We start from the raw sequence: 22,273 nt of genomic DNA on the forward strand, positions 1-22,273 counted from the left end.
ATAAAGCTTTTAAGAATCATGTGTTGAGAATTTCTCTTCTGCGTGTCTGGAAAAAATATTATTATAAGTTAAATTATAAAATTCCTATATGGGCAAGTCCTCGGCATGCAGTAGAGAATATAAATATAGAACAGGAACAAGAAATGATTACTTATAAAGATCTTTTACATAATGAGAGGGGAAATTTACAACTAAAATCTTTGGAGACATTAAAAGAAGAAGGGAGGAATTATACTTGGTTTCAATATGGACAGTTAAAGGCTAGATGGAAAGAAGATCAGAAATTGGTGTTATTCAAAATGAAGAAAATTTGTTTAAACAAATTAGAAATCAAACCCAGGGGCATATAAAGAGATTGTATAATGTGTTGATAGAAATAGATTCTGAAAGAGATTTAATAAAGGATTGTATGATAAAATGGGCACAGAATATTCAGGAACCAATAATGTTGGAAACATGGGAAAAAATTTGGGTTAGAAATGTTAAATTTACGCAAGCGCAGAATTTAAGGGAAAATTTTTATAAGATGTTTTATAGATGGCATTTAGATCCTAAGAAATTATCACGTATGTATCCAGATATGCAAGCGAAATGTTGGAGATGTAATTGCGATGATGCTACATATTTTCATGTATGGTGGACTTGTAAGAAAATTAAGTCTTTCTGGATAAGAATTTGGTGGATTATGCAGAATGTTCTGAAGAAGAAGATAAAGTTCCTACCACAATTTTTCCTTTTGGGAATAACAACAGACTGTACAGTGATTGAGACTAAATTGATTTTGAACTTAATAACAGCAGTACGACTGTTAATTGAACAATATTGGAAGAAAAAAGAATTACCCACAATAGAAGAATGAATATATTCTGCGCATGTCCAAGATGGCGCCGCGCCGCTGAACAGCTGTGACGGCGACGGGCCTATCTTGGACCCGACCGGGTCGGGGGGGGTCTTTTGGACAGCTTTGACCCCCCGCCCGGGTAGAGGACAGTACGATGGATCGGAGGATGGGCGTGGTGAAGCGGGGCGCCTCTGGGTTCCTTCGGGAGGAGTCCCGGAGCATTCCCCCTCCCCCCGGCGGCGATAAGACCGGCGGCGGCCTGGCATTTTCCAGCAGCGGCGGCGGCGCTTTTCGGTGGCTGCAGCGGCGGCCTCGCCTAGCTCTGCCCTAGGAAGGGCTTTAGAGCCTCTCCTCTTCGCCCCTTGGTCTGCGGTGTCGGAGGTGGGGGCCTTTTCCAACGGCGGCGGCGGCTGTCGAGTTTTCGGCGGCGGCGGGCTGGCCCGGGCTGGCGGTGCCCCTGGAGGAGCCTTGAGCCCTCCCTCCGGTGGTGGCAGCGATGGGGGCGGCCTGGCCGGACCGGCCTGGTGGGGGCCTAGCCTGTCGGTGGGCGGCTGGGTCTCGCAGTGGCATGACCCAGCAGGCCCGGCGGGTGAGTGGCCTACTTCAGCTGGCGGCCTGGCTTAGCGACCATGAAGAGGCCCGGTGGTCACCTTCTTTGCCACTCTGAAGGTTATCCACGGGCCTAGGGGACGCCCTCCCTACCATCTTGAGGGCGTCGATGGCTGTCTGTGGGGGGCTTTTTTGAGTCCTTTGCCCCCCCCCGGATTTTGGGAGAGAGGCGTCTCGTCGGTGGAGTAGCTGGCCATTAGGCACGTGCCCGTCCTCTTTGTCATCTTGAAGGACGATCACGGCCAAGCGGGCGCCTTTTTTCCATCATTTTAGAGGACGCCAGAACTGGCTGGGGACTTTTTTAAGATCTTTGGCCCCAGTGGGGTGAATTGAGACGGGTCCTGGACAATCCTAGCTGGACTATTGTAGGACTTTACCTTTTCCCCCATTTCCTCGTCCATAGTCCACCCCTCGGGATAGGAGGGGTTGGTGCTCTGATTTACTCATGGCGGTTTTTCATCTACCGCCTAAGAACTATATTTCGTCTGTCTTTCACCCGGAACTACTGGTGTGTCAATTTCCATCGTGACAGGTCCAGGATGGGTCTACTTGCCGGACTTTTAGCATGCGGACATTTACTGCGGCTGACCTTCTTGCCCTGCGAGATTCCCCTCTCTCGCGGGTCTGGCCCTCCACGCTATCGAGGCCCATCTTGAGGACGGGTTTGGAACCCCGAGAGATGGCATGCCAAAATAGGAGACTCAGGGTTTTTAATTAATTGTTTTAATAGATTTTTAAGGGAATTTTAAGGGAGGGTGGGGGAGGGATTTGGCGGGTGGGGAGAACCCGTCGGGGAGGGGTGGGAGGTTGAGGCGGGCGTTGGGGTAGCCCGTCGGGAGGGGAGCCAGTCCTTACGCGTGCTCGTGACGGTTTTTAATAGGTTCGGAGGTTAGGGGGAGATGCGTTCCTGTTGGTGAGGGTGGCCTGATTTCCACGGTAAGTGGGAGGGGCAGATATGGCGGAAGGGGGATCATATCGTTCTGGGGCGCGCCGATGTGCAAGCTGTCATCGCGCGATCCCCGTCCTTTTCCCGTTCCCCGGATGGTCAAGACCCCCAGAGCCTGGGCCTTGGCTGATGTTCAACGCACGCGGTCCGTAGTTAATAAGGCCCCCCTAATATACGACCTTATCCAGGGGGGCGCTGCGGACCTTATAGGCGTTACGGAAACCTGGTTGGGCACGGAAGGGGGGTGCCCCTTGTCGAGATGTGCCCACCGGGTTTCCGTGCATTTCATCAGCCGAGGCCCAGGGTAGGGGTGGGGGGTGGTGGTTGTGATTAGAGAGCCTAGAGCCGAGGAGACCACTGTACCTCAGATTGCCGGGTGCGAATCCCTCTTTGTGAGATGGGGTCATAGGTGCCAGATGGGTTTGCTGATCACGTACCTGGCTCCTTGCTGCGTGACAGCTGCCCTGCCCGAGCTCCTGGAGGTGCTGGCCGGGGTGGCAGTGGAGACCCCCAGACTTTTAGTCATGGGGGACTTTAACTTGCCATCGTCCGGCTCGTCATCGACAGCAGCTCGGGAGTTCATGGCTTCCATGACGGCCTTGGACCTGACCCAAGTAGTTGATGGCCCTACTCACATTGGGGGTGGCACTCTGGACCTGATTTTTGTCTCTGGTCAGTGGTTGAGAGATCTGGACTTAAAGGAAATAGTCACTGAACCTTTGTCATGGTCAGATCACTCTTCTTCGCCTGGACTTTCTGACCGCCATTCACCACCGCAGGGAGACGGAGCCGACACGTTGGTTCCGTCCCAGGCGCCTGATGGACCCGGAGGGTTCCGGACGGAGCTTGGGCCATTTCCTGAGAGTCTGGCTCACGGCTCGGAGGAGGACCTTGTTCCGGCCCGGGACGGGGCCGCGGCGGGGGCCTTAGACCGTGTCGTGCCTTTGCGGCCTCTGACCCGGCGCAGGTCCCAACCGGCTCCTTGGTTCTCCGAGGAGCTGAGAGGGATGAAGCGCCGGAGAAGGCGCCTAGAGAGTTCCTGGAGGTCTAGCCGTTCGGAAGCTGATCGGACACTAGTGAAGTCCTATAACAGGGCTTACCTAGTGGCATTGAGAAGCGGCGTAGCTCGCCTCCTCATTGCATCGGCAGATAACCGCCCAGCCGCCCTGTTGGTGACCCGCTCCCTCCTACACCAGGGGCGGGATGACCACAGGGACGTGCTGAGGAGTTTAACGTTATCTATCTGATTCGTTCAGCTTCGGGATGGTTTGGACCAAGATTGCGGTGATACGGGTGAGACGGCTGAGGTGGTCTTGGTGACATTTTATGGGATGAGTTTGACCCTGTGCTCCGAGGACATGGACAGGTTGTTGGGAGGCTGAATGCCACCACATGTTTACTGGACCCGTGCCTCCTGGTTGGTGCTGGCCACGCAGGAGGTGACACGAGGCTGGCTCAGGCGATTACTGCTTCTTTGGTGGAGGTGTCTTTCCGGCCGCCTTGAAAAGTGGTGAGGCCTCCTCAGAAGCCTTCCTGGACCCGGCTGTTTTAGGTAATTATCGTCCGGTCTCCAACCTTCCCGGCGAAGGTTGTTGAGAGTGCATATCAGTTTCCCTTACACCTGGATGAAACTGTCTATCTAGACCCGTTCAGTCCGGTTTCCGGCCCGGTTACAGCAGGCGGCTTTGGTCGCGTTGGTGGATGATCTCTGGAGGGCCAGGGATAGGTTGTTCCTCTGCCCTGGTCCTATTAGACCTCTCAGCGGCTTTGATACCATCGACCATGGTATCCTGCTGCGCGGTTGGAGGGATTGGGAGTGGGAGGCACCGTTTCGGTGGTTCTCCTCCTATCTCCGACCGGTGTGATGACAGGGGGCAGAGGTCGGCCCCGGGCGCCTCACTTGTGGGCCGCAGGATCGATCCTCTCGCCCTTCTGTTCAACATCTACATGAAGCCTGGGTGAGATCATCAGTGGGTTGGTGTGAGGTACCAGCTGTGCGGATGACACCCAGCTGTACTTTTCACGGACCACAGCAGCTATCGAAGTGCTGTCCCGGTGCTGGAGGCCGTCGGGTCTGGATGGGGAGAAACAGGCTCAAGCTCAATCCCTCCAAGACAGAGTGGCTGTGGATGCGGCATCCCGGTACAGTCAGCTAAATCCGGCTGACCATCGGTGGCGAGTCGGCCCGATGGAGAGGTGCGCAACAGCGTCCTCCTGGATGAGCGGCTGTCTCTAGAAGATCATTTGACGGCCGTCTCCAGGAGCGTTCACCAGGTTCGCCTGGTGCGCCAGTTGCGCCTTTCTGGACCGGGATGCCTATGCACGTCACTCACGCCTTGACGTCTCGCCTGGATTAATGCTCTCTACATGGGGCTTCCTTGAAGGGCATCCGGAGGCTGCAGTTAGTCAGAATGCTGCTGGGTGATAGAGGAGCCCCTGTGGCTCCCTGTAACACCTATCCTCGCAGCTGCACTGGCTACCTGTGGCTTCGGGTGCGCTTCAGGGTTTTGGTGACCACCTTTAACGCGCTCCATGGCATAGGGCCAGGTTATCTACGGGACCGCCTACTGCGACCAGATACCTCTCACCGACCCGTGCGCTCTCACAGAGAGGGACTCCTCAGCTAGGCAGTGTCGTTTGGCGACGCCCAGGGGAAGGGCCTTCTCTGTGGGGGCTCCCACCCTCTGGAGAACTCCCCAGGACTCCGTCAACTTCCTGACCTTGAACCTTCCGTGAGCTCAAGACACATTTATTCATCTGTGCAGGACTGGCTTAGATTTTAAATTTAGATTTTAAATTGATTTTAAATATTTATATTTTATATTTTATATTTCTATTTTTAATAATTGCCTAGAATAAGTTTTTAATTTATTTTAATTTGTATATTGATATTGATGTTTTATATGCCTGAACGCCCTGAGTCCTTTGGGAGATAGGGCGGTATATAAATCAAATAAATAAATAAATAAATAAAGTTTCAATTTGGCTGAGATCTAAATCTCAGCCTTCTTGAAAGTACTCAAGAAAAATATCTAAATGAATGGAAGAATTGGATTGATTATATTCAAAATAGATATCAGATTAAGAAATTTCAGATTGCCTTTGAATGAACGACGTTGTTTTTGATTTTAGGAAGAAGTCAGGTTATGTGAGAGAGAAGGATTATAATTGTGTTAGATTTAAAAAATTTAATGTATGACTGTTTGTTTATTGAACTATACCTTGTGTTTGCTCCGGGAAGTCGGGAGGGGGAGGGGGGTTTTGGAGGGAGGGGGGAAGGAGGGGGAGGGGGGAGGGGAGGGAAAAATTTAATTGTTGTTGTAAAACCTTTTCAATAAAAAATTTAAAAAAAGAATAGGGTACTGGAGGTGACTAATGACACGTGTCAGAGGATGTCTCGTGTCGTGAAAGGTGACTTAAGGTGTAAGATAACTGCCATATATAGACATGTTAACTGTAAACCAATTATGTACCATTTCATGTTTTCCTGCTTTCTACTTTCTGTATCTGAAGCTATAAAAGTATAGGCTTGGGTGGTGCCAGGCGTTCAGACTTTCTTTTTCCACGCAAGTGGAGGTCTGTGCCTATTTGCACAAATAATTAAATAAATACTTCCTGTTTCTCTAATCCTTTGTGGTATTTTCTCCTCCACCAGAATAGGTGGGCATCGTCCCATATCATCTGTGGCAATTCCGCCGGGACACGGGGTCTTAAATCACCCCTCTCCTAAGGAGGAAAGGAGTTTTTGGGACTCTCTTAGTGGTGAGTCTGTCTACTGCCCCGGCCTTGTTAGACCAGGGAGAACATCCCTTTAGTGGCACCACCGGACCTTTGCTCCGAGGGACTTCTCACTGGTTCAAGGTGGGACAGTCGCACTGACCATCACAAGAACTACCAGAAAGAGGAGACAAAGGAATCCAGAGGTACCTGGCCAGGGGAGAATGGACGCCTGCAGGCAAGTATAAAAGGAAACAAGGTAACACACTCTCTCATTGGGGAGAAAGGATGGTGGGAGACTGATCAGCCCCCATTACAGGTGGAAGGTGGGAGGTTGTTGTGTGCATGTGGAGTGAAAGACACCTGCAGTTCTTGCTAGTGGCCGTTGATACTCCGGGGCTAGTGAGTTAGGTGTGTACGTGTGGTGAAGCAACTCCCTTTTTGTATCCTGAGAAGGAAAGGACCCCTTACCTTCCTCTCAATCCCTTTCCTACTTGTCTTTGTCTGGTGCCCTGGGAGGAAAATGGGAGGGGGAACCAGTACTCCTTCAACACCTTTGGAGTGTATGTTACAAAACTTCAAGGCAGGGTTTCTTTCCCAGGACTATGGGATTAAGTGGAGTAAACAGAAACTGAGAACTTTCTGTGAGATAGACTGGCCTGCTTTAAAGGTTGGCTGGCCAGAAAGAGGAACTTTCGACACCTCAATAGCCATCAAAGTCCATCAATTGGTGTTTCACCCCACAACAGGACACCCAGATCAAGCACCATACATTGATGTTTAGGTAGCTTTGCTTAGTCATGCCCCTATTTGGCTTAAGGAATGCAAAGCAGGGCAGTGCAAGCTGATGGTGTCTAGAGCATTACCACCACAGAAAAGAAAAACACGTTCTCCAGTTATACCTAGTTGCCCAGAGGAATTGCCTCATCCACCACCATATGTACCAAGATGGGAGGAGGGGTTCTCAGCCACATCAGGGTCCTCAACAACTAGGGGAGATACAGGACAAATGGACCTCCTCTCTGAAATGTTGGAGGGACAAAGTGAAGAGAGCAAGGGCTGGGCCAGGATAATGCCAGAGGTTCTGAATAAGTCTACAGGAATAGGGACTGACTCTTTGCCAAGAGCTTCAACCCCAGAAGGAAAAGGGAGGGTTGAAGAGAGGGGAGCGAGAGCCAGGTCTCCCTAACAGGGGAAAGAAAAAAGAGGAACCGATTGAGCAAGAACAAGGGGGAAAAAGGAGCTTATAGACTTTAATGTACCTCTTAGACAGGTGGATCAAATAGTGGCAAACAAAGATGATCCCCAGATATTCGTAGAAAGCTTCAGATTGGAAGGAACTCTAGGAAAGCCAATAAGTGAGTTGATGGAAGTAGCCAGAAAGACTTTTGTGAATAGAGAAAAAGAAAAGGGACCAGAAAATGCAGAAAAAGGCTGAATTGTTAACCATTGCTGTAACTGGAATACCTAGAGGAAGAGGGGCTGGCAGGGGAAGAGGTTATGGACCAACTCTAGGGCAAAACCAGTGTGACACTGGAAAGGGGAGTGCCCAGAGAAGGATAAGGAAATGGCACCAGTGAGGAATAAGGGAAGGTTTGCAAATAACTTCAGGGGTGGCCGAGGCCAAAGCCAGAGAGGGCAGGGCAAAAAGGTAGGATTTTCAAAGCCCCCTCTCATGGGTCTGGCAGAGGTGGAGAAATGGGACTGAAGCCGACCAGGCTCAGTAAAACTCCAAAAAAGGAAATAAGCCTATAGTCAGTATAGTTATTGGAGGCAAAACCTATCCCCTTCCTAATGGACACTGGTGCCATATTGACGTAACCCCTAGTGCCAGCTTCCTCTGACACTATAAATATACAGGGAGCTACAGGGAATACGTAAATGATCTGCTGGTAACCAGAAGAACAGAAGAGGACTGCTGGCAAAATACTCATGAATTGCTTTGCTTGTTACAAGGGTGTGGCTATAAAGCTTCAAGAAAGAAAGCCCAGCTAGTACTCAAAAGGTGAGATACTTAGGATATGACATAGAACAGGGAAAAAGGACCCTAGGACATGAAAGGAAAGAGGCATTTTGTAAATTACCTCAACCGAAGACCAAGAGAGATTTGAAAGGGTTTTTGGGCACAGCAGGCTTTTGCTGTATTTGGATTCCCAATTTTGGTCTCATGGCTAAACCACTCTATGCAGCTATAAGAGGAAGTGAGAAGGAACCACTCACATGGGGAAAAGAGGAAGAGAAAAGTTTTACAATGTTAAAAGCTGCTTTACTGCAAGCTCCTAGTTTAGGTTTACCAGTCTTAAAAAAAACAATCATGATTGTATACAGACTATTGAAGAAACCTTTTCAAGCCGCCCAGATCTGAAGGATAAACCTTTCAATGAGGCAGAATATACACTATACACAGATGGTACTAGTTTGTACACGAGGGGACTCGCAGGGCAGGTTACGCAGTGGTAACCTTGCAAGAGGTTTGGGAAGCCGAGCCCCTCCCACCAGGCACTAGTGCTCAACTAGCAGAAATACATGCTTTAATTAGAGCACTGGAATTAGCAAAAGGACTTTTTGTAAACATTTATACAGATTCTAAATATGCTTTCATGACTGTTCAGGTTCATGGGGCCCTTTATAAAGAAAGGGGTCTTATAACAGGTGGAGGTAAAGCAGTCAAATACGGGACACACATCTCTAGATTACTAGATAGTGTATGGTTGCCAAAAAAAAAAAGTTGCAGTAATGCATTGCAAAGGTCATCAGAAGGGAATGTCAGATATATCCTTAGGAAATGGAAAGGCTGATTATGAGGCAAGAAAGGCAGCTGTCAGGCCTGGAAACTATATTTGACTTTAGGGTTCCAGACGCTGCCACATTTTTCCCCTGAGGGGAGGAAGGGGGGCTGAGGGGTATGGTAACGTTCTTCAAGCGGTCAAGGTCGGATGGTGTTCACATCTGCAGGAAGAGTGGCAAGAAGATATTCGATTGAACTGGGAGAACTTAGAACCATGTGACCATCAAAGGGGTCAGGGGGGTGGGACTCTTGGGAAAAGAATCCGGAAATTCAGTTTTGGAATTTCACTCATCGTGTGCCAGTTTCCTCATGCTAGTAAAGAACTCTGGAAAACAATGGCTTCTGAGTTTTTTTTTATGCAGAAGAGGTTTTTCTGGAACCTTGACATTATTCCAAAACTAATAACTTTCTTTTGCTAATGGTACCCTCTCCTTCGCTCAGAGGGGGCCCGTTAGGGGGGTGCTGGGCCCCAACCTCTGCAACCTCCACAGCGGTGCAAAGACCCAGCGAAGATGGAGGAGCAGCAAGCTGAAAGCGTGGATGTAGCACAGAAGCTTGAATCTAACGATTTAATTGAAATCCCCTACTTCCCATCGGAAGATATGACTCAAAAACCGAAGTGGTAGAGCCTGCTTGTCAGCTTGGAGCACGGCCCAAAGACTCCGATTCATGGGTAAGCTGTCGTTCGGGAGAAAACATTTCCCCGGGGCAGAATGAAGAGCCCCCTCCCTCTTCTCAACCTCACTGGAGGACAGTAAAACCCGGAGAATCGGGAGAGTCACTGGATTGGGACCTGAGAAACCCCCTGAAATCCCAGTCCCTATTAGACCTCCCTGAAACTTTTGAGCTTTGGAAGTGAGGCCTCGTATAAGCTCAGCTCACCCACCTGAGAGCCTTTAGCTCAGCCTAAATTCACCTTCCTCCCACCAGAGAGGAGAAATTACTGAAGCTCAAAGCCGTTCCGATGAACAGGAGGACCTCCTTCCTCCTTCAGACGGCAGGGAGTTCAGGCAGCACCAGGGACTTGGGGAATCGCAACTCCCCTCCAATTGACTTTTCCCGCCAACAGAGGCCTCGCTGCCTCCAGCTGCTTCTATTCCTCCTGGTTGGGCATTTTATCCTGGACAAGGCTGGATCCAATACCAATGGCAACCAGCCAGTTCAGCACCTTTCTTTCCTGGGGGCCCCAGGCCGATTTTTGCCTCGTCAGCTGAAGCATTTCAAGGACTTCCTTCTCAGCAGCCAGGGGGAATTCCACCCCCCTTCACAACTCAGCAACCAGCCACAACAGCAACGGCCGGCCCCCCAAACCCTCTTCAACCCCACGCAGGCCCCCTAAACCCACCTGCACCCCCGCACCCAGCCCCTCCCCCTTTCAAACCAACCTTTGATGGGAATCCACACCACCTGGCTTACTTTCTCAGCAGAATTGAGGCTTACGTTGAACAATATAGACATCAATACCCATCAGAAAGAAGCCTAATCAACACCATCTCGGATGGTATGAACGTGGGGCTAGCCTCAGAGTGGATAGCTCAACTACACAATGAACGTGCACCAGAACTAAACGATGTTCACGGATTCATGGCACTGCTTCGCAACCGGTTTCAAGATGATGACCTAATTGCAGAATGTGAAACCACCTTAAAAACGATGAAGCAAGGTAACAAACCTCTAAAACAATTTGTATGGGATTTCAGAAGGGTTGCTGGCAATCTTAGACATTGGACAGAATGCATCGTCCTCCACTACTTCAAAGAGGCGATTGATCAAGACATCAGAAAAGCCTGCTCCACCAGAGGAATCCCAGAACAACTAAATGACTGGTACAACGTGTCCATCGCTCTGGACAGAGAATTCAACCCCCTCCAAAGCCAATCACCAACTACAACTCCACAACGACCACCTACAAGACCCTCCCTCTTAAGACCAACCACACCCTCCACCTTTCAGCCTCCAACAATAATCAAATGCTACCGTTGTGGAAAACTAGGACATCGGGCATCAGTTTGCCTAGCCCCAACACCCCTCCCACAGTATCGCCCACCTACTGCTACCCAACCACGCAGCCCCCCTCGAAGAAATCCGAATACCAGTCACTTTGTGAGACAAGCCATAAACCTCCCTACTGACCTTCCGTCATCTGATTCACCTCCTGATGACTCAAACCAAGCAGAAAACGACCCAATGGTGAGTGCACCCATTCCTCCATTTGCTATCAAAGTAAACTTAGTAATTCCAGGGGAGGGGCCAAAAAAGATTTAGAGGCTATTGTGGACACAGGATGCACCAGATGCCTAATTTCAACCTCTACGGTCGCCCAACTCCGTATAAAAACATTTCCCTTGAAACACCCAATTAAATTCCACCAAGTAGATGGAACCTTGATTGGTGGCGTTCCAGCGATCCAAATCACACAACTGGTTCGCTTAGAAATTGGAGCGCATCATGAACTTATAAGATTCATAGTAATTCCCAAGATGTCAGAATCCATCATCCTGGGTTTAGCTTGGCTGGACAAATGGGAACCCACAATCAAATGGGAGGATGGATTCAGGAAAATTATATGGACTTTCAGACCCTTAGACCCAATTCCCCCTATCCAAAATGACCACCAGAGGGAACCAACAACCACCATATCCAATCCATCTCCCAATGAACCACGCATCCCTAAAGCATACATGGATTTATCAGACGTTTTTAGCAAGGATAAATTCGTTGAGAAAAGGGAAAATACAAAAAAGGCCTTAGCTGTGACAGCTCGGAATTACAAAGCCCAAGCTGACAAACACCGTTCCCTTCAACCCCCTTTTCGCATTGGAGATAAAGTCTTTATATCTACTAAGTATCTGAGGTTGAGAATACCAAGCAGAAAATTCGGTCCAAAATTTTTGGGTCCTTTCCCCATTGAAAAAATTATTAATCCCGTTACTGTCCAACTCAAGCTCCCTCGAATGTTGGGGAAAATACATCCATACCAGCTTATTAAAACCTGCTAGACAGTCTGGTCTGAGACCTCAACCTGCCGCTCCCCCACCACCCTTGATAATCCAAGGTGAAACCCATTATGAAATCAAGAAAATCCTTGACTCTAGACTATACAGAGGTCAATTACAATATTTAGTCCACTGGAAGGGATATCCATTATCTGAATCTACTTGGGTCAAAAGTTGGAAAGTAAATGCGGACAATTTGATTAAACAATTTCACGACACTTTCCCTGACAAACCTAAAAAACCTCTTGGAGAGGGGGGGGGGGTTAGAAGGGAAGTGTGGACCACTGACACTCTTCTTTATCAACTCTTCGTTTTCTTTCCTAGGATATAGCTTCTTTTCCAAGGGGGGACGCCTGTCAGGCCTGGAAACCATATTTGACTTTAGGGTTCCAGATGCTGGGGGGCTGAGGGGTATGGTAACATTCTTCAAGCGGTCAAGGTCGGATGGTGTTCACATCTGCAGGAAGAGTGGCAAGAAGATATTCGAATGAACTGGGAGAACGTAGGACCATGTGACCATCAAAGAGGTCAGGGGGGTGGGACTCTTGGGGTTTGTATAACTGGGAAAAGAATCCGGAAATTCAGTTTTGGAATTTCACTCATCGTGTGCCAGTTTCCTCATGCTAGTAAAGAACTCTGGAAAACAATGGCTTCTGAGTTTTTTTTATGCAGAAGAGGTTTTTCTGGAACCTTGACAGCAGCCTTGAGAGCCATTACAGCTGAGAACTGCTTAGCACTATGGACTCCAGAGGAAAAGACAATACCTAGCTACACGTGGGGGGAGGTGGAGCAAGCACATGCATTGGGGGCAAAACAAGAAGATGGATGGTGGGTATTGCCCGACAAAAGAGTTTTTATACCTCAGAATTTAGCATGGGAAATAGTGCAGCAGATACACAGACACTTGCATTGGGGAAAAATGACACTGGCAACTGCTTTGCTGAGGGAAGTATACATTGATAAAATCCACTCTGTTGCTGCTAACGTCTGCTCCCGATGTGAGATCTGTGCAGTCAACAACCCCAGACAAGGTCCCCGACCTCCAAAGGGTTACCAGCCACGTGGGGCATATCCATTTGATTCACTAATGATTGACTTTACTGATATGCCAAAATCAGGTCACTACAGGGCAATGCTAGGAATTATATGTACATATACGGGCTGGCCTGAATTTATTCCAACCAGAACGAAAAAGGGTCATGAGGTGTCAAAAGCATTGTTGCAAATCATTATCCCTAGATATGGTCTACCATCCAGAATCTCTTCGGATAATGGTCCTGAGTTTATTCATAAGGTGACTAAAAGAGTAGCCACTATTTTGGGAATAACATAGAGACTTCACTTTTCATTCCACACAGAAAGTGGATCACACATTGAAAGGGCAAATTAGCAAAAATATGTCAGGAGACACACCTAAAATGGCCAGATGCTCTCAACATGGCTCTTATGGCTGTTAGGTGTGCCCCAAAAGGGGATTTGGAAATCTCTCCATTTGAATTGTTATATGGGCGAGTTCCAAACTTGGTTAGGCCACAGCAAAGTAACATACAGTTAACGGACACTATGAGATACAAGCAGATACAAGCTCTTAGCCAAGTGGTTAAGAGGTTACAAAATTATGTTTTAACATGTAGACATCAGATTTTGGTTACGGCAACTCATAATATATACCCAGGAGATGAGGTATGGGTAAAAGACTGGAAAAGGGAAGTTCTAAATCCTAAGTGGAGAGGACCGTATACTGTTGTCAGGTGTCCTCCTATAAAGGTAGCTGAGATTAAACCCTGGATCCACTGGTCTCGAGTCAAGTTGGCTGCCCCAACTCAGTGGAAAATAAAGAGAGACTTGGGTGATTTGATCATTAAGGCTGACCTTCCAGAAGAAGACTAGGACGCCCTGCCTGATTGGTGACACTCGGGAAGCTGTCCCTCAACTTCCGGCAGCGGCGAAGATTTCCAGCAGTGGCGAAGATTTCCTCTGCTGGTGTTACACCGGAAGCTAACATTCACACGGGCACCGAATGGCAGCTGCCATGGACGCTGAGGTCTCAAACCCGAGGCCCACCACAGTAAAAAGGACTTTTGTATAACTTTCATGTTCTCTATTTCCTGTAGGGAATATCAGGTAACGGACAGCAGGGAGCCCTCTCAGCGAATGCACCAAACTGCATGTATTCGAAAGGGCCTCATCCCATCCATCTGGGTTGTTGTGGTTTTAATGCTCATTCTTATTGTGATCAATTTTCTCTATCTCCATAAGGTAATGGTCAAAAAGGGGGGTGAAGGGGAAGAAGATGAGTCTATGAAAATGCAGGATATTTATTCATGGTGTCAGGATATTATAGATGATCAAACCAGAAATTAGCCACACCAACCCCTAGGTTACCAATGGAAAAGTTTCGCCCTGTCCGCCCCACTAAAACTTCACTTTCTCTTCATCTCCTACATCCAAAACAGGGAATCAGGATAAGGTGAGAAAATATCCACCTTGTGAGAAATGTTTTACTGATAAACCCACAGGAAAGCGTTTTATTTACAGTCTTTTAAAATTTCCAAAATGTGAGTCTAAGACTCTACCCCCATGTGAACATGAGGGAACCCAATATTGGCAATGTATATATAATTCAACTGTAAAGTGCCATGTGCTCAACACCACATGGGTCCCAATAACCATAGGGGATCGTCAGAAAGCAAGGGTGCCACGTCACACATCTAGAGTTGGAAAAACACCAAACTGTGACCCATGCATGAAAGGTAATACATTCATATACAACCCTATTATACCCCCAGAATGTAAAATTATGGGAAAATGTATAAACAATAATAAGGAATATACAATGTGCCTTGTAAATGGTCAAACTCAATGTTTTGGCTGGAAGGCCTTAGCTAAGCGCCAATCAAGACAGGCACTGGGAAAAGGAGAATGTGAAGGATGTATTCACACTACCATCACAGGGAAAAAAAGTGGAGAAAACCCCTTGTATACCATATTCACAAATCCACTTCATGCAACCAATAGGATTTAACAACTTGTATGGCTAATGGGACAATATACAAACAATGCAATGGAACTAATGGAATACAATGCTATGATCCCAGAACATCTCCAAACAGATGGGCTCTAATGGTTAGGGCAAGAATGATTATACCAGGTTGTTCAGAAAAGGATGCAATATTAGGAACCACTGAATGGAAAACAAGGTTAGATACTACTTTCTCAGTGACATTTGATGTGTGTAAAGCCATGAGCCTAACGGCTCCAGTATTAATTTCATGTGGAGGAATAGCGTGGATACACTCATATGCATCTAACCACAAATACTTGTGTCCTCCAGGGCGATGTATGTCATATGGGGAAGGTTGTTGGTCTTGGTCATGAGTTAAATGGAGTACTGATAACCCTAGAGAGTATTCTAAAGTTCTCATGGAAAAGGTCGTTACCAATGTAGCCAGTTGTGGAACAGACACTTGTAACCGAACTTGTAACGGTTACAAATGGAAGTTCCTTTGTTCAACAAAGTGAATGGAAAAAGTACAATTGGACCTTTACTTTAGGTATTAATAGTCAAGGAAAAGATCCTATGACAAGAATTCAACTTTTCTTCATAGCTAAGAACTTAGAAGCAAGACAGAAATCTCTTTTTTGGTCCTACTATGAGGAAATGGACAAAATTAACAAAATAGAACTACCTTCAAAAGTAATCAATACATTTGTTCAATTGGCCCAGGATGTGGCAACCTCTTTAAATGTGAGTAATTGTTTTGTTTGTGGAGGAACAAATATGGGAGGAAAATGGCCATGGGAGGCTCAAGAGTTGAATTATTCAGTAGTTCTAGACATGGAACAACAAGGTAATCTTACAAGTACCCCTGGCAAAGATGGAAATTGGGCATTAACCTCTAACCTAGTGGGCCCCGTTTGTTACGCCAGAAACCAGTCCAACAATTGTATCCAAGTAGGATCTATGAGATGTCTTTCCACTTGGAATGAAGGGAATTGGTGGTCTGGAAATGAGAAAGGCCCTTCAGTGGAAGCAAAAGCCCTAAATAAAGTGTCTCTTCTCTCTTATGTCTCCAACACAAAGAACAAATCTCTTGTGTGGCTAGCACCAGATGGTTTATATTGGATTTGTGGTAAGTTTGCTTATGCCCAACTCCCAGCTAACTGGTGCGGAGCCTGTGTTCTTGGAGTCAAAAGGCCAGGATTTTTCCATCTGCCTCTTCACCAGTGACGAATTTTAGGGGTACTAATCTATGATGGACTAGGGAACATCAAAATCCATTTACATCTGTTGTATTGAGATTGATGACAGTGGGAAAGTCATTAAGGAGGTTACTGACAAGATGATCAAAATTGCCCATGTACCCATACAAACCTGGAAAGGTTTTAATCTAGGAGAGATATTCTCTGGATGGTTCCCTAATTTACCAGGACTGCAAACGATTGTTGGATTCATGGGCCTTATAGCAGTAGGATGTGTTATAACCCCTTGTATTCTCCCCATCTTCATGAAGACCTTGTCCAATACTTTGTCTATGCTGGTGGAAAAGAGGGTTATGGCTATGTGGGAATAGGAAAAGGTTAACACGGAGGAAATTGAGGTACATGATTATGAAACTACTCTGGTGTCCGATGACGACTAGTTCGTAGTTTCAAAGGGGGGAGAAGATGATAAAGGACCCCAACATATATGCAACCCTAAAATACCAATAAGGTCTATGTGTACCTATACTGCTCATATGATTCTGTAAGGAGTTTGTAATGCTGATGGAAAAATTACTTCTATGTGAAAGCAGAAGTTATCCTGCTTGACTGAGGCTTGTGTTGCAAATTTAGGGGAATATTTCTACATATTGTAACTGTTTACTTCTTAACTTTTTAACCCTGAAATGTTCTGAACAAGAATAGGGTACTGGAGGTGATTAATGACACGTGTCAGAGGATGTCTCGTGTCGTGAAAGGTGACTTAAGGTGTAAGATAACTGCCATATATAGACATGTTAACTGTAAACCAATTATGTACCATTTCGTGTTTTCCTGCTTTCTACTTTCTGTATCTGAAGCTATAAAAGTATAGGCTTGGGTGGTGCCAGGCGTTCAGACTTTCTTTTTCCACGCAAGTGGAGGTCTGTGCCTATTTGTGCAAATAATTAAATAAATACTTCCTGTTTCTCTAATCCTTTGTGGTATTTTCTCCTCCACCAGAAAAGGTGGGCGTCGTCCCATATCAGAATGACTAGCCTTGTAGTGCAACCAAAACAATCTGGAACTAAACACACTCAAAACCGTAGAAATGGTAGTAGACTTTAGGAGAAACCCTTCCATACTTCCACCTCTCACAATACTAGACAACACAGTATCAACAGTAGAAACCTTTAAATTTCTAGGTTCTATCATATCGCAAGATCTAAAATGGACAGCTAACATCAAAAACATCATTAAAAAAGGACAACAAAGAATGTTCTTTCTGCGCCAACTCAGTAAGCTCAAACTGCCCAAGGAGCTGCTGATTCAGTTCTACAGAGGAATTATTGAGTCTGTCATTTGCACCTCTATAACTGTCTGGTTCGGTTCTGCAACCCAACAAGAAAGACACAGACTTCAGAGGATAATTAGAACTGCAGAAAAAAATAATTGCTACCAACCTGCCTTCCATTGAGGACCTGTATACTGCACGAATCAAGAAGAGGGCCGTGAAAATATTTACAGATCCCTCACATCCAGGACATAAACTGTTTCAACTCAAAACGATGCTATAGAGCACTGCACAACAGAACAACTAGACACAAGAACAGTTTTTTCCCAAACGCCATCACTCTGCTAAACAAATAATTCCCTCAACACTGTCAAACTATTTACTAAATCTGCACTACTATTAATCTTCTCATAGTTCCCATCACCAATTTCTTTCCACTTATGACTGTTTGACTGTAACTTTGTTGCTGGCAATCCTTATGATTTATATTGATATACTGACCATCAATCGTGTTGTAAATGTTGTACCTTGATGAATGTATCTTTTCTTTCATGTATACCGAGAGCATATGCACCAAGGCAAATTCCTTGTGTGTCCAATCACACTTGGCCAATAAAAAAATTCTATTCTATTCTATTCTATATTAGGAACAAACCCATGCCTTGTTAACCAGATGTCATTCCCTTAACCCAGCTATGTGGGTTTCTGGAGCTCCGCAGAAGTAAAAAAATAAAATGAAAAGGCAGGTTGTCTGTTTTGAACTGATTGGTTTTTGTTGTGGTTTTCCAGAATGAGACTTAATGCAATATGTTTATTATGTGTCAGACTTAAGCAATTTATTCTGAATAACTTTTCCAGTCTCTACACCAAGGATGTGAAACTCAAGGCCTGTGGGCCAGATCCAGCCCATGATGTGGTTAGATCTGGTCAGTGGCAATCCTCCTTGGATTGCCACTGGTTCCCTGCCCATGTATGCACAGTGTGCACCAAACATGCGCTGCATGTGCACATGCGTAGTATGTACCAAAGCATGCGCAGTGCGTGCCGAATGTGCATTTCACATGGAAAAAGAAGACTTCACTAGGTAAGTAGGGAACAGCTGTGTCACGCAATTTAGCTTTGCCAGAAAGCAGGATTCTGTTTTCTACCAAAGCTAAACTGCACAGCACAGCTGATCGTCGGAAATATAGTTCAGATGAACCGGTAGCTTTTTTAACTACCGATTCGCCCAAACTGGTAGTTTTTATCACTCCCAGTTCACCAGAACCAGAGCGAACTGGCCGCATTTCACCCCTGGATCTGGTCCATGAGGCTGCCCTTGAAACAATGAAGGACCATCCCATGGTGCCTCAGCTTTGGCCCAGGTGGCTGATCTACAACTTGGTGGTGGTCATCTAGGCCGGAACTCAGTCAGCCATATATCTCCAAGGCCACTCTGGAGCCAGTGAGCCACTGCGCATGCACACAAGAGGCAGTGAGCATGTGGGGCCTGACATTCCTGGTGATCATTTTGTCCCACAGGCGGAGTGCATTCTGAGTGCTTCACCAGGATACCAGTCCCCATGTGCTCGCCACCTGCTATGTGCACACCTGGGGGTGGGATCAAGGCAGCAAGGGCTCTTGCTGGCTCCAGGGCAGCCCCATGGGTCAGATCTAAGGCTGACTGCATTCTGGCCTGGATGACCACCATAAGTTGCAGATCAGTGCCATGCCCGCCACCAGCCCCTCCATGGCCCATTCACTAGTCTGGCATTGCAGCATGCAAGTGCTTCACTTTCACTTGGACCACCCTGCCCCTTCATGGGAAAGCCACAGCCACCAGCGGCATAGCCACTGGCAATGCTGCCAATCTCTCCCCCTCCCCTCATCCCTTCCTGACTGCAGAGAGGGAGGAAAGAAGGAGATGGGAATGAGAAGGGTAAGTTAAGTTACCATATTTTTTGGAGTATAAGATACACCGGAGTATAAGACGCACCTTAGTTTTTGAGGAGGAAAATAGGAAAAAAAAATCTGCCTACCAGGTATTCATCTGGCTAGTCCTTAGCCTGGTCAGCTTCAGCACATTAGTTCACTTGCTGGTTTTGAGATTGGGGCTGGTTGGGGCTAAAAAACAGCTCCTAAAGCACAGCTGATTGCTGGCGGGAGCAGCAGTTAGAAAAGTAGGCAAAGCACAATCACGTTGGGGCTGAAAAACAGCTTCAAAAGCACAGCTGATCTCAGAGGGAACTCCAGTGACTAAAGCAGGAAGGGGTAAGAGAAGGCAGCAGCTGTTCCAGGTAGCCATTTTGGGCATTGTGCATTGCATTTTTAGCCTCCAAATGTGTCGCGTTTTGGGGTGACAATCGGTGGCAATGTGCTTTGGCGATCCCTGCATCCTTGAAGGGCTCTCAAACGGAGCATAGACAAATGCTTGTCATTAGAAACATTTCCATGCTTTCTTCTAAAAGCCTTTTCAGGGAAATATGTCATCGACTTTATTCCAAATCCTGTAATCTTATTCCAAGTTTCATCTATCAATGGCACAGATTCAATCTCTCACCACTGTGTGTGTCAGAATATGCAGACAGATTAGACAGCAAGGAGGGAGGAGTGGGTGACAGGGAAGAGGGATTTGTCTTTAACCTAACAAGAAATGCAGAAAGAAGCAAGGAAGGCGATTGGAATAAGCAGGGAGGGTATAAAGCAGTGGTAGTCAACCTGATCCCTACCGCCCACTAGTGGGTGTTCCAGCTTTCATGGTGGGCGGTAGGGGTTTTGTTCGATACTGAAGCACTTTCCTTTTTTTTAATTTAATTGACTTTTTTTAAAAAAATAACATTATTTAAAAACATTTTCATTAGGTTTTCATAAAATTCCCTGTGACAATTTAAATTTATGAAAATATACTATTTGTATCACCTGCACATAAGTTTAGTTCACGTTATGTAAGTGAAACTAAATGGCGTTATAGTGCAACCGCAAACAAAACAGCCTCGTCCCAGAATAGCTCACGCATCTCCCCCCACACCACCCAGCTGTAACAGACAAGCAGAACTGGTAGCCGGTGCGCCACCCCAAACCCAATCCACAATGTGTGAGAGGCATGCGCAGACAACAATACACGCACATTACTGTGGAACCGGTGGGCAGTTAGAAAATTTTACTACTAACAGAGATACAAAAATGGGGGGTAGGTATAAAAAGGTTGACTACCCCTGGTCTAAAGAAAGTTCTGCCTTAGCACTTGGTCACCAGCAGGCCTGCTGACCTTTTACCATCCCCTTGCCCCCTCCACCTGGTGTTATTCCATCCGATCGCTGAGGATGCTTTCATTACAAAGCCAGGTCTCCTCGCATGGAGAGGGAATGACCCACACATTTTGGTCTCCTCGCATGGACCCTCTGACCCAAACATTTTACCTTGCTGCACCCACCACGAGCAACCTGGCTAAGGAGATTGAGCACAGCAGCAGTTACCTTGAGGAGAAGATAAGCACAGCCGAGCACCCCTCAAGGAAGTGGGGCTGGACTGGGCTAGGCTGTGGAGTCCCAGTGCCCCAGGAGCTTGAAGGCTAGGCTGGGCATTTGCCTTCCACTATCCAGGGCTCCAGCAGCCCACGCCACCATCTGGGGGTCCTTTGCATGGCCTGAAAGGGATGGTGAGGCTCTTCTGGTGGACTAGGATTTGGCGCTCACCCTGGTCTTGCCTTCTTCCACTGGAGACCTCTGGATCCCCCCTTCAGCCTTGCCTGGCCTCCACAGGAGGCGGAGGATGACGCTGCTGTGTATCGAAGTATGGAGAAGAAAGTTTGCAGGAAGCAGTTTCCTCCAGGCCCAACTTCTGCCTTGACAGATCTCAAGGAATGGGTGGCGGGGAAGCTGCATAAAGGAAGACTGCCCCAACAAGCCAGCATCCTTACCACACAGGATTGGAAATGGGGATTCCCATTCAAGAAGGGCCAGCCTCCCTCATGCAGGACCAGGGAGCACTGCTCCCCTGCCACTTCCTCTTGCTCTCCAGAGGTCTGTCAAGGCAGAAGTTGGGCTTGGGGAAAATTGCTTCCTGCAAACTTTCTCCTCCATGCTTCCACACACAGTAGCAGCGTCTTCTGCCTCCTGCTTTGCTTGGAGGGGGCATCAGACAGGGAAATGCCAACAATGTCTCGGATTGGGAGAAGAATGTCTCCTTTGGATCCTGTGCTAAAGGAAGCACACACACACAGTTCCAAACTTGGATACTTTTATATACATCTGAGCTTACAAACTGCCAATCATGCCTGGGCTTGGGGAGAAGGCCCTCTCCTTCCTCTGTGGATAAAAGTCCCAAATTTGGAAGGTATGTGTGGGTGTGTGCGCGCGTGCACACGTGTGTGCACATGCATGCGCTTGTGGGGCACCGAATTGTCCCCATGTCAAGTTAGCCAGTGCAACTTGTTCCATCCTGACCTAGCCATCCTGAGTCAGCCACGGCCAGTGAGCGGTGTCGAGCCAGCCACGTCCACCCAGCCACACCCACCTGGTTGCGGTGACCCCAGCTACTGGCTCTTTGAGGGAAATCATACTGCTGATCTGGCCCTAAATGAAATTGAGTTTGACACCCATGCTCTACACCATAAAGTGGGTGGATGGGTAGGAGCTTAAAATTAGAAAGAAGGAAGGGGAGATTGTCTCCTTACATTTCACTTCTTACATTACATTTATTCATACATCTTCTATGTTGGTGCAAAATTCAAGCTTTCCCCTTTAAACAAGAGGAATACAATAAGAATACATTAGAATTAACCATGACAGATGTCATAAAAAATATGGTAATCATATGACTCTCATTGCATGAAAGAAAACAGAGTAACCTCTTTTTTATATCTGCTGATAACTTATAAAAGTGAATAATCTTTAAGCGAAGTAATGGGCATCTGCTTATG

General features: G+C 47.0%; 1 protein-coding gene across 2 annotated transcripts in view; it reads right to left on the reverse strand.

The window, feature by feature from the left end:
* NELL2 (neural EGFL like 2) overlaps nucleotides 1–22,273 on the reverse strand; it is a 551,557-nt gene that overhangs the window by 169,560 nt on the left and 359,724 nt on the right. The window lies entirely within an intron of this gene.

Source organism: Ahaetulla prasina, chromosome 7 (genome assembly GCF_028640845.1).
Source record: "Ahaetulla prasina isolate Xishuangbanna chromosome 7, ASM2864084v1, whole genome shotgun sequence".
Taxonomy (NCBI): domain Eukaryota; kingdom Metazoa; phylum Chordata; class Lepidosauria; order Squamata; family Colubridae; genus Ahaetulla; species Ahaetulla prasina.